General features: G+C 41.4%; 1 protein-coding gene across 1 annotated transcript in view; it reads right to left on the bottom strand.

Annotated features, from left to right (window-relative positions):
* PTPRG (protein tyrosine phosphatase receptor type G) overlaps nucleotides 1-12,594 on the bottom strand; it is a 408,233-nt gene that overhangs the window by 170,263 nt on the left and 225,376 nt on the right. The window lies entirely within an intron of this gene.

Here is a 12,594-nt window from a genome sequence, read left to right as displayed (position 1 = left end):
ACATTTAAAACAAGCTGTCACTAGGTTAACCAAGCCCCAAAGAAGGCGTGTAGTGCCCGCTCTTAGCAAATTCACTTACTGATTATCAAATCAATTTAGCGATTCACCGAAGTGCCCATCATCTCTCAAGGCCGTCGTCACACCTGTCAACAAGAACCAGGCACCAGCTACTCTCTTAAGGACATAACATGTGTCAAATTGAAGGTCCTATTCAAATCACAGCTTCCTGCCAGTTCTGATCTCCTCTTCCATCTTTCACGCCATAATCTGCTTAAAATGAACAAAACCCACCGGTTTTGAAAGTGCTGAACTTTCCACCCGTCAGCGAGGCCGGTGGTGGCACAGCGGGGGTGGCACCGGCCCCTCAGGCTGCCGCAGTAACGCGCCCGTCAATACCAAGAGACAGAGGTACAAATAATTCCTCCCAGGCACTCAGAGGGCAGTCGCTCATCTTTCTGGTCTTTATCAGAAAAATGATTTTTTTGTTGTTGATGTTGTTGGATAAATAGGTCTTTTTCAACACAAGCTTCTCCCTTGCTAGAGACAGAACATATACATGGTGCAAATCACAGAAACAATACTGCCCTGCTGTATGTCTCCTGTCCTTCACAGCAGCACTCATTAAAAATAAAATTTCCAGTCCTGTTTAAATTCTTTCAGAATGCAGCATTTGGGGGAATCTGGTGAGTCTATACAGAGGAAACAGATCTAAATCTCTCATCGTACTTATGTACAGGGTACTTATCTGCATGAGCATTATTTCAGGCATGCCCACGCTATTTCTGTGTTCTGGGCTGTGCATCACAATCTCACAAATAATTCCCCACAATGTGAAGAGATATGGACTAGTAAGATACATTAACAGAAAGGAGCAGCGTTAGGTTTAACCCAGTGACATTTTGGCATTATTAGCCATGCGAGAGCCTGGGCAAAATCTCTATCTACAAAAGCAAAATCTCAGCTGTGCCCATCTCCCCCTCCTCTCCTCGCCACGAGGTCTGCAGAGCCAGCACCACAGAAGATTTACGTTCGAAATACCTCTTGCACGAAATGCTCTGCCATTGTAAGCACTGCAAACTCTCAAACCTGTTCTGTTTGAGGCCCCATTTTAATCTTTTGAGCATCCTTTCTTTTTAAAGCATAAGCAGATTAAGCTCACTGAGCATCCTTCTTCAGCAATCACGGTAGATGTATTAAAATACAGTAAATGAAGAAGGGCCGATAAGACTGCAATGAATGCATTATCTCAAATCCCAGATTGCTATAACTTTACAGAAGTAAAGAAATGAACCTAAGAACAGACTTTAAATACTGTTTCAAGGATAAAGTATCGATGTATTGATCTTATGAGTGCTATTATCAGATGGCTATCTCTGGGTGTCAGGTGAATCCATTCACTGCTAGAAAGACCTGCCAGGCTGTCAAGGCCTGAAAATTATCCTTGATAATTATTTCTCTCCTACTGCCCTTTCCCAGGTCCAGCTTCTGACTGCTGCCAAATTATTCCTTGCAGTGTTACCAAAATGTTTTCCGTGTCTATCTTACTTAATCATGATGGGAAAATATCCGAACAAACTCTGCTAATAATGCAGCAATATTATGTCAGAGATCACATGTGGATGTTCTGCTACCTCAAGTCCTAAGCAGGCCAAAATGGTTTGCTAGGAAGCTTTCTTTGAAACGAGAGCTTGCTCTTCTTCTACAGAAAACATTAATTTCCTCTTACATGGTCTCACCTTCAAACCCCTCAGAATGGAGCCCTGCACTTGAGTTTTCATATGTTTCATATATATTTCATATTTCTTTTCTTTAAAATGAATCAACACAACAACTGTTTGAACTGCAAGTATCCAGAAATTGCTGTTTTCAGTTTCTTGAAAGATTAACTTGTAAAGTCATAATCCTGTACCCTAGAAATATAGCAACTCCCTTCCCAGCTACACCCAGTAAGGGGACACATAGCTCAGCACACACGTCCCCTATACTACAAAGGGAGTAGGAATGGGAACATTTTATCTGAGGCAACATAAGGAATATCCATTTTTAGTTTTGACCAGTTTGGGTCTTGGTCTTGCTACTACTAAACCGTCTGATAAATCACCATATGGTTCAGTGGGAGGGCTAACAGGACTTTCATAAATGGTATGCCAGCAACAACAGCATGTAGCTTTCAGCATTACTTAGTAAACAGCATGTGGTTTAGCATCAGTGACTGGTATGATTGAAGGTATCTACTTCAGGTATTTCCTGGAGGCAAAGGTCCCTAAATTTTTTTCCTAGTTAAATGGGGAGCAAGGGGAATATTAGATAAGGTTGAGGAGAAAGACGTGACTATGGATTTAAGGATGGGTGGCTCCATTTATGTTCAGGAAATAATGGGTTTTACTTTTACTCTCTTGAAATTTCATCTTTTGAATGCAGCTCGTTAAGTGAGCGCTCACATTCCTGCCTCCCAAACAGAATGAGACCTCTCAAGCAAAGAATTTCAAATGAATCTTTTTTAAAACCTTCCCGTTATCTCCAATCTCCTATTTTGAACTGCATGTAATGACATTTCTTTTTCTTAAGGGATATTATGGTCCTGCCTGGTATGTGCCACCACAAGATTAAATGTGTCACTCAACTCTCAGCAAGCCACCTTCTCCTCAAGAGCACTAGCCTGCCCTAAGAGGATCTAGACCTCAGAGAAATGAGAATAAAATTTCCCGCTCAACCAAAGGTGATGACAAACTAAAGAAAAGAGGTTTCCTCTTCAAATTAATTTTGGCTACTCATCGGTGAGTAGTTTTGCATTTTAAAAAGTTAAATCTGCTACTCTTTGAAAACTCTTGAGCGCTGCACGCATTAAACACTGAATTTGTTATCTTAGTTGTAGGCACTACCACTCTGAAGGAATGGAAGGGCTTGATGTAGGAATAAAAATCAACTAAAATCACCCTTACATCAATCTGGCTAAGGTAAAGAGCAAACATAAGCGGTTCAAAACACAGAGCGTAGTCAAAAGCTCTACAATGACAAAAATGACAGAATTCAAGTAATTTAATCTATCCCTGGCGTGATCAAATCCCAAAGATCTCTCTCCCTTCCATAACAAATGTGTGATAGATCTTGTGCTAATGCATGTTTTTAATTCCCAAGTTACGTTCATCACTCGGGGTGAACAAGGTTGCCTCTCCACCCTTTATTTGGTGACTGAGAGTCTGTTCAAAAATCGTATTTGCCCCCAGCCCCAGAGAAGAATGATTCATGCTTAACTTATTAGGGAGACACTTTCAATCTTCTTTTCACGGACAATTATCAGTCCCCTCTGGAGAAACTAACTCTCTTTTGGCAGACCAGGTGCCATTTTCTGTGTTGAATAAACTATTAAGAAACAGCCCACTGCAGAGGGAAAAGCTCTCTCCCACCTGGTAACACTATTTCTAATTCTGGTGGGAAGCCAAAATTTGTATTTCTTACACATGCATAGATCAGGTTTTATAAAAAAACCTTCTGAATGGTCAATGGACAATGATACCCAAGCCCTCTTTTGAGGGATACAATAACAAAGGGCTTTCCTGCCCAGGCAGCAAGTGTGCTGGAGGCAGCTGCAGGCAGGAAACAGAAGGGGCTGTGATTTCCTGGAAATTTGAGCCCGTTTTGCCTCCTCTCCAAAGTCAGAGGATAAAGAAAAGCCACCCCTCTGAGGCCAGTCAGCCTAGATGGGATGGTGATAGAAAAGGACATTACTGGCCTTCCAAGGCACGTGCTGAAAAGCCCAACTACTTAGAGAATACAGAGTTTTGCTTATTAAGCCAGGTAGAAAAATAGGGAACAAGAGGACAAACGTATTCAGGGATATGACTACTTCCCCCAAATTGTTTTTTCTTTACAGAAAGATGAGTGCTGTGTGTCTCAAAGCATGAGCAAACACATACCTTTTTTTCTCATTTTCAACCACTTGATTGTTATTTCATTTCTACCAGACAGCAAACTCGTGCTGTGTTTTAGATCCTTTTTCAACTTTAGTTAACCTTCCCATCCTGTCTGGAAATACAATGCCTGTGAACTGGGGAAATAACAGGGACTACACTCATATTGCTGCCTGATCTCTTACATCATGTGAAGCTTTATCATAGAAAAAACAAAGCAATTCATCCCTGCAAAGCCTGCGGTTATAGCAGCAGCACTGCTGTATCCCAGAGCAGGAATTCCACTGGGGCAGGCACTGCATAATGCCAGCAGAGAGACACGCTTTGTCCCAAAGAGCTTTTAAACTCAGTATAAGAGACAGCAGAGGGATTCAGGTGGGAGGGCAAAAGCGTAAATATGATACTACTGATCAGCACAGTCTGCAGCAAATGCATTTCACAGCCTGTCTCCCCCTAGAATTAAAAAGCCTTTCGGTGATTCACATTATAAAATCAATTTTTATGAAAACCTTTTTGGACACATGAATAACCAGACAGCAAGATGCATCTTCCTTTCTGGTTTACACAGGCTTTTGGTCATCCCTTACAAAACAGTTCTTTAACATGTGATAAAACAGAAAAAAGAAAAAGTAAAACCTGAATAAATGTACGTAGTTTTCTAACTGCAAAAAACATGTCTGACGTAATTTATTCTCTTGGCATGAAATGATAGCAACTGTTTAGAATTCTTTAGGGAAAAAAAAAAACCAAAGCAAAACAAAAAATGCAATCAGTAAAGCACCAGTATAATAGACAATTTAAATAATTTCCTGCTTGCTGCCTTAAATTATGATTAACATTGGTGAAATCTATTCCCACTGTTTGAGACCCAGTGAAATGACTTCCATGGGAAATAGTGGCCAAAAGGTACCAACAAGCCCATTAACCACATTAAGGCTTCACTTTGATTTTTTGTGTGCCAAGGAAACATTATCACTTCTTAAAACATTTGTGCAATGTTTCTTTCCCCCCCCCCCCCCCCCCCCAAATGTTATCTATGTTATTTCCAGAGGACCTACTGGAGTAACTGCGAAGGGTCATACATCTCCAGGGCAAGGCGCCCCAAAGCCCCTGGAGTGTTAGACTTGCCTGATGGAAAAAGGCAGTGCTTAGCCCTTATCAAACTCCATGTATTTTTAATCAATGTCCCAGGACCTTTGTGTACGGCTGACCTGGCACAGCACAACATGCAAACACACCCAACCTGCACCCGTATACAGGCTCTGAGCCCGCAGCCCAGGGATGACCCGCAGCTCACCTCTCTGTAAACCTCACACACTTCATGGCCTTGCATTTGACTCTGAAAAAATTGCCTTCTTGCATCTAAGTTCCCAAACCTAAAAAGCTATGAGCAATTTGGGAAAACTTGGCTCCGTAAGACCGAGGTGGCCATTTTCACTGACAGCAATAGTCTTCTAATAGCTGGAGGAGCAAGTTTCTCTCCACAGCATTACTGAAGCCCCCATATCTAGCCATGCTAAATGAAATGGTGCTTCTGTCCAAGATGTATTTGCACAGAGAGATGCTGAGGTTCAGTTGATTCCTCACCTCACTTCTCATCTTGGCTAAAGCCTCCACACACAGAGTCCCTACCGTCACTGCTGGGGGAAAGGTGATTGACATGGACATGTCAGAGAAGAGCTCCTGCTAGATGTCCCTTTGAGTCTATCAAAGTCCTAGCCTGTTCCTTACAGCTAGAGCCAAATGAAGTCACCTCCTCATAATGAAACGCTCTACCCTGCAAAAGCCTGACAGATACTCTAACATGGTAGCTACCTAATCTGGTGAAGCAGCAGAAATCGTTATCACCTGCTGTCTTCTTACTTCTCCTTCCATAATCAAGTAACTATCCCAGAAGAACAGAATTTGGCAAGCTCCTATACATACTTTTTTCCCTTTTCTTGCCACATTGAGTGCTCAGAGTGAATGCCAGTAAATCCACTGGCCTAAGTACCCACTAAGCTCAGCACGTAAAGCTCACCTTTACAGCTGAGGAGAGACAGTCCCATTTTTCTAACTCAGACAATCCCACATTTCAAGTAACAATCCCATTGAATCTGCTACCTTTCATTAAAGCAGCTCTTATAACTCTGTCAAATTCTCCAACCTTTGTATTGATTTTTTTCTCCTATTCAAAATAACTCTCCTTTACAACAAGAGCTGGCTGTCAGCCTCTTATCTCTTATTTTCACCCCATCTGATCCTACTTCTTCTTGCCAGTCTTTCCAGATTCCAATTAATCATGTAGAAAATCAGGGATTTATGTTAGGAGGAATGTATAACTCTTAGCTCATCATTAACATACTGTAATTGCAGTGTAGTGCTACTGCCTCTGACCTTTTCAACAAGACAGTGGAAAACCTTTGGGGAAAGCAGGACATTCCCAGCCAACACGAAAAGAGTTATATCTGGTTCATGTTACTGTATAGTTATTTCAAAATAAAATTCTGGATGTGCTGTAACATTTGCAACTCACTCTAGAAATTACTGGGGCCTGGCAGGCAGCACGAAGATGCTGCCATAAAACCAAACTGCTGTTACGTCCCTAAATTTTGTCTGGGTCTCTACACGAACAGTCCCAAGATACACTAACCCCTTCACTAAACATATTTTAATTTCAGACCATCCTCTCATGTTTCTTCTTAATTATCACGGGGCATTCACAGAAAAGATCAGCCAGATGGAGACTAAATATTTCACTACTACAAGATGAAGCATTCTGCACTAAAATGGAACCTTGATTGCAATAAAGTCATTAATTAGAGTCTCAACTGATTCTCCTGTCAGTATATCGGAGGCACTAAAGACAACTGTGAGGAGACAGTGTATCAGCTACACCAAGGAAAATAAAACAGTAAACCAGACAGTTATGAGATGATGCTTAACTTGCGCTGCTCACAGTCTTTACAGTGCAACATGATGGAAACTCAGCCATGTGCTCAATATAACTATCCATTTTATGTTTTAAAATTATGACACACTGATTTCCTGACGATAAGAAACAAGTTTTAAAAGTGGTGAAGAGCGAAGAGGAGTAAAGTCTGGAGACTCCTGGAGTAAAATCTCACTTTACTGGAGATAAGACAGAGCAGTAGTTTTGGCTTTTTAGTGTCTCGTATTTTTAGAGTTTTTTTATGGCTATCTGGACCCCTGAAGACTGCGGGGAAAGGGGAAACAGAAGACTCTAAGAAAACAGACTGAAAAAAACAGGCTAAGTGTCAGTTTGAAAAAAAAAGAAAAAAATAATTAAATGTGAAAATCCCCAAGCCATCTCCTTGTCTGAATGATTAAGTCAGGGTGCTGTAAGAGATGTAGATGGAATAAGCAGTGCATGCTAAATTCCCTGGACACTCTATAGCACAGACAACATGAGTATGGAGCCAAATCCTCACTCAGAGTTTCACCAGCACATCTCCCATCAAAGTCACTGGGAGCTCTAAGCATCCCCCTATACGTGTGGATGTGGTCCTCGGAGAGAATATTATAGTAAAATTACTTCAGACAGTCGAAGCCTCTCACTGTGATATATTCCCAATGGTCCTCTTTAGGTCCCTCCATCATTTATTGACTTCTACTTTGCTACATCTTGCCAGATGGAGGCAAGGAAATTTGAAGAGCAACTAGTAAACGAAATATAAGGAAATAAAATGAATGCTGGCTCCCTGTTTCACAATTAGTCTTTACTTATGCTTGAAGCCAACACCAGAGATCTTTGCAAAATTACAATTACCAGATATGCTGGATGCCAGAAATAATAAACCCAGCTGCAACGCAGCAACATAGGGTGTTAGTTCTCTCCTGCATATCAAGAAAAGATACTGTGATACATTCATCTTTTAATGTCAAAAAGTGTGCACAAATCTAAATAGACTTACAAATGCACCAAGAATAAAACTGAAGAACAGAAAAGGCCCCAATTCTAACATTAAAAAGTAAATATCCCCTGCCATCCGCAGGTGGACAAAAGGCTGGATATATACCATAGATGACTCCAGGTGTGATAGAAAGACTTAACATTCAGGATAAAACAAAAACCATTAACCAGTCTCAGTTTATTCCCCATAGTAAAGGTTTTTGTGCACTGAATACCACACGTTTCTTCTACATTAATGACACTGATTGTCTTCTGCTGGCGATAAAATAAAACATTAGAATTTAAGTGATATAACGAGAGGTAGGATAGCACACAACGATAAACTTTGGCAAGAAGATCTGAGTATTCAAATCAGAGCAACTAGCTGTAGATCTAGACCATGCTGAAGTTACTATGCATATTCAAAGGGAAGAGGAAGAAAATCAAAGAAGTAGCAAGAACAAAGACACCATTAGAACCTGGAAAGTCTTCTAAGAAACACACTTAAAGAAGAGCAAGAATTGTTAATGCAAATGATTGTTTTGTAATAATAATTTAGCAAAATTAATCTATCAACATAACGTAAAAGCTTGTTAATCAACATGAAAGGGTGTTAGCTCTTCATTTTCTGCTGGGATGGTTTAGGGGGGTTTGTTGGTGGGTTTTTTTGATTTTTTTTTTTTGTTGTTTTTGACGGAGAAGAACTTGAGAGCTCCAAAAACATGCAAGTTGGCACTTGTGAGTACAAAATCACATTGCTATTTCAAAAGCCAAGTTTATGTTGCTATTACCAATTTGGCCTAGACAGTGCAAGTTTGTTCATGTAAGATTAAAGGGATGAGGTCTCTATGGCATATTGCAGTATGGTCCTTGGAATAAGATTCTCATTTACTAAATAAATTACTGTATATTACTGTATAATGGTGTTCACATTATAACTGACAATTAGCGCCATTAAAGAGAAAGCTCATAAACAGCCAAAGCTCACATCAAATTAACACAGTCATGATTAAAATCACTCTTCTGATTTCTGCTCTTCACAGAAATAATCAGCATTTTGCATAAAAATGAGTATGAAGCAGCTCAAAAATCACAGTTGTGCTGGGACGGTGGTACCAAACTCCGCCAGCACAGCACTGCCACGTCAGCTCTTTGCTTGCTTATGAAATATTAAGCGGCGGGTTTCCCTCCTAGCAGGCAACCCACACGGCGTGCCCTGCCCGCCACAAGCTCTGCGCAGGCAGGGCCGGTAACCGATGCAGTGACACCGGAGATTAAAGCGCTGCAATTACTCCTCTTGGCTCTAATGAGGGGAACCTGGATTCTCTCCTGGCCCGAGGGAAGCTCATCTTCTTTAATTTTGTCACTTCGCCATTTAAATGGTTTCTAGCGTTTGCATGTTCATTTATACTGCTTCAACTTCAGAAAGAAAAAGAAAAACTTGAGTAATTATAGTGTAGAAAAACAATAACAAAATACAAAGGAGTCAGCAATTCATTAAAATTTAGAGATTGCAATGTTAAAAACTTTTCTTAACTTGAAGGAAAAAGGAGAGAGAGACTTTTTCAAAGCTGGCGCAGAGCCCATGTCCTCATTAGGATTCACGCTCCACTTGCACAGCAATACACTAATGGTATTGCTTTAATCTTCAGCATCACAGCACTAGTTCTTGGCCTCACTCAGATGTTGGTGCTAAAATGGCAAGAAGGAAGGAAAAAGAAACTTCACGTCAATACTGACCATGCCTGGTATCAAACTGGAACCTGGTTATGGATGAAAGTTTGAAACACGTGTACATCTCTGTTCATGAATGCTACTTCAGATTCAGCCAAGCTCATAACTGCTTCATAAGGCTCAAGTATCACCAAGGAAAATCCAATCAATAAATAAGCAATCAAGACCACATAATGAAAGTATACCATTACATATGCCATGGTTTTTGAAAAGGAATCACAATATGCTACATATGCATAAAAGTACTGCAAGATAATACGCCTTTGATCCAACATGACTTTAAAGCAGGAAACAAAAGGATGTTCTCATATATCTTACCAACTAATTTAACATATAAATCACAAAAAAATATGATCCAGATGGGCTTCAATGAAGGAAACCAATTAACGTAGACAGCCTTACCATCTGACACATTAGTTGTAATAATAAAAACCAAACAACATGGTCAAACAATAATGCTTTGTATTATATCTGACATTTCTAATTAGTTTCTGCATCCTCTTCAAGAAAAAAAGACTACCAGCAAGCACTTTGTTTCCCAGAGGAAAAAACATCTAAACTTCATGTGCACAGAGCATAGTCTATGGATGAAGCTGATCTATCTGCATTCCCTTGGGATGTGCTTTGGAACTAATGGGTTTTGCATAGTCCACATCTGGTTGCACAATTAGACTCAGAAAATGTTTCCTTTCAGCTGCACCGCCACTCTTACTGCTGCAGACCTGGAATGCCAATATGTGCACGCTCCTTAAAAGCTTTACCTACATTCACAGGCTCAGAATAATCGGAATCACTTGGGCTTTGCTTTCTGTAGGATAGGATTTTGTTTTTTCCTGTCTACAGCCTTCCTAGAAATGCCACTTCTCAAATAAAGTACAGTATTTCTGGCACAGACCTCCCAGCATCAGGCAATTAGGGTTGCATCAGACAGTTGCAAGCTGAACTACAATTAGCATTACAAATTAAAAGCTCCACCATGCATACATGTACAGTTACTGTTTGAGAGGTCTAATCCCAGCTGTGAGGACTGGTTTTGCACGTATCAGCAAGGACGCAGTTTCACCACCTTAGACCTGCTGGACCCTTCAAAATTCACCCATGAAAATCCTTTTCAGCACATGATTGAAACTTGGAATTCTTTGGTAGGAGGTAGATAGCGTCACAACATGGAAAAGCTTGGTTTGGAAACTGCTCTTCCTTTAGAAAATAGTAAAGGGAAGGCTGTGGGAATTCTGCTAATGCCATCATACCCAGGAAGGCCAAAGAACAGAGGTTCATGTCACTGCAATGAATACAAATCACCTAGAAAATTACATTCCCATTATTAGGATTAACACTAAACCTATCTGATACAGCAATTTATTTTGCACAGCATTCATAAACAAATGACCTAAATTCTGAAAGGCAGTCTCCCTTTTTTTTTTTTTTTTCAGTTTTAAAGTAGAAAAAATTAGTATTCCAACCAATTGAAAAGAAAATGAAGAATATTTAGACCAAAGGAAAATTATTTCCTAGGAATTTGCTTTTTTCCGAAGTAAAATAGCTTCTATTCATCAAGTCAGCATAAAATAGCCTTGGCATCATAAGAAAGGGTTTGTGGAGTGGAAATACTATTTCTGACACAAACAAGAAGGCCCAGGCTCCCTTACCATCTCCTGTCTCTGAAATTCTAAAAGAGGAGTTGACTGACTCTGTAGACTTCCTGAGTGCTCCTTCTGCCACCCAGAAACAGGTTTACAAATATCAGTATTGCCAACTGACACAGACAGGGCAGCATGACAATCACAGAATGGTTTTGGTTGGAAGGGACTTTAAAGATCACCTAGTCCCAACTCCCCTGCTATGGGCAGGGACACCTTCCATTAGACCAGGTTGCCCAAAGCCCCGTCCAGCCTGGCCTTGAACCCTTCCAGGGAGGAGGCAGCCACAGCTTCTCTGGGCAACCTGTGCCAGGGCCTCACCACCCTCACAGTAAAGAATTTCTTCCTTATATCTAATCTAAATATACCCTCTCTCAGTTTAAAACTGTTACCTCTTGTCCTATCCCTACACTCCCTGATAACGAGTCCCTCCCCACCTTTCCTGTAGCCCCTTTAAGTCCTGGGAAGCTGCTATAAGGTCTCCTCGGAGCCTTCTCTTCTCCAGGCTGAACACCCCCAACTCTCTCAGCCTGTCCCTCACAGGGGAGGTGCTCCAGTCCCCTGATCATCTTCATGGCCTCCTCTGGACCCTCTCGAGCAGGTCCATGTTGTTCTTATCCTGGGGGCCCCAGAGCTGGACACAGCACTGCAGGGGGGGAGTAGAGGAGGAGAATCCCCTCCCTGTACCTGCTGGCCACACTGCTCTGGATGCAGCCCAGGACACGGTTGGCTTTCTGGGCTGCAAGCGCACATTGCTGGCTCATGGTCAGTCTTCCATCCACTACTACTCCTTCTCCATAGGACAATGTTTGGGCCTTTGCTCCATGTGTTCAAGGGTGGCCCCTTGTGAGAAATCACAGTTACATCAAGCCAGAAGTTGTTGGAAAAGCTCATTAAAAAGAAGATAAAAAAATTCTCTGCCTCACAGAACACCCAATGTACAGGTTCAGAATTGGGAGACAATTATGTGATGGGGCAGTAGGAGCAGGGAGGTGAAAATCAGAGGTTTTGGTTTACTACAACCTCCCTTTGTGCTTTGGAAGCCCCTTCCCACCTCCTGAAAAATGTGATTTGGCTAAAGCCACATGTGATGAATTATGGCAAGCTGGGGGCTGAATCAAGTTCTTGCAAGACCCAGACCACAAGACAACCACTTCTGCCCACACGTGAGCTTTCCGGGCAAGCGCAGCTCCCCGAAACCTGCTCACATCCACATGCCATGCTCTGAAAGTGCTTATCTGCTTACCAACAGGCAAAGGTAATCCCTGATAACATCTCTTTTATCTCACCATGCAAAACCTTGAATATAGAGTGAAAAGTATCAACAAACTCTTTTGACACAGAAAACATTTCACTGATGGCAGAGGGACTACCAGCCACAAGTCAAGACACAAACTCACCAGGTTCCACAGCAGCC

Source organism: Strix uralensis, chromosome 10 (assembly GCF_047716275.1).
Source record: "Strix uralensis isolate ZFMK-TIS-50842 chromosome 10, bStrUra1, whole genome shotgun sequence".
NCBI classification, from domain to species: domain Eukaryota; kingdom Metazoa; phylum Chordata; class Aves; order Strigiformes; family Strigidae; genus Strix; species Strix uralensis.
Note: the sequence above shows the minus strand (reverse complement) of the source record. Positions and strands in the feature narration are given on the sequence as shown.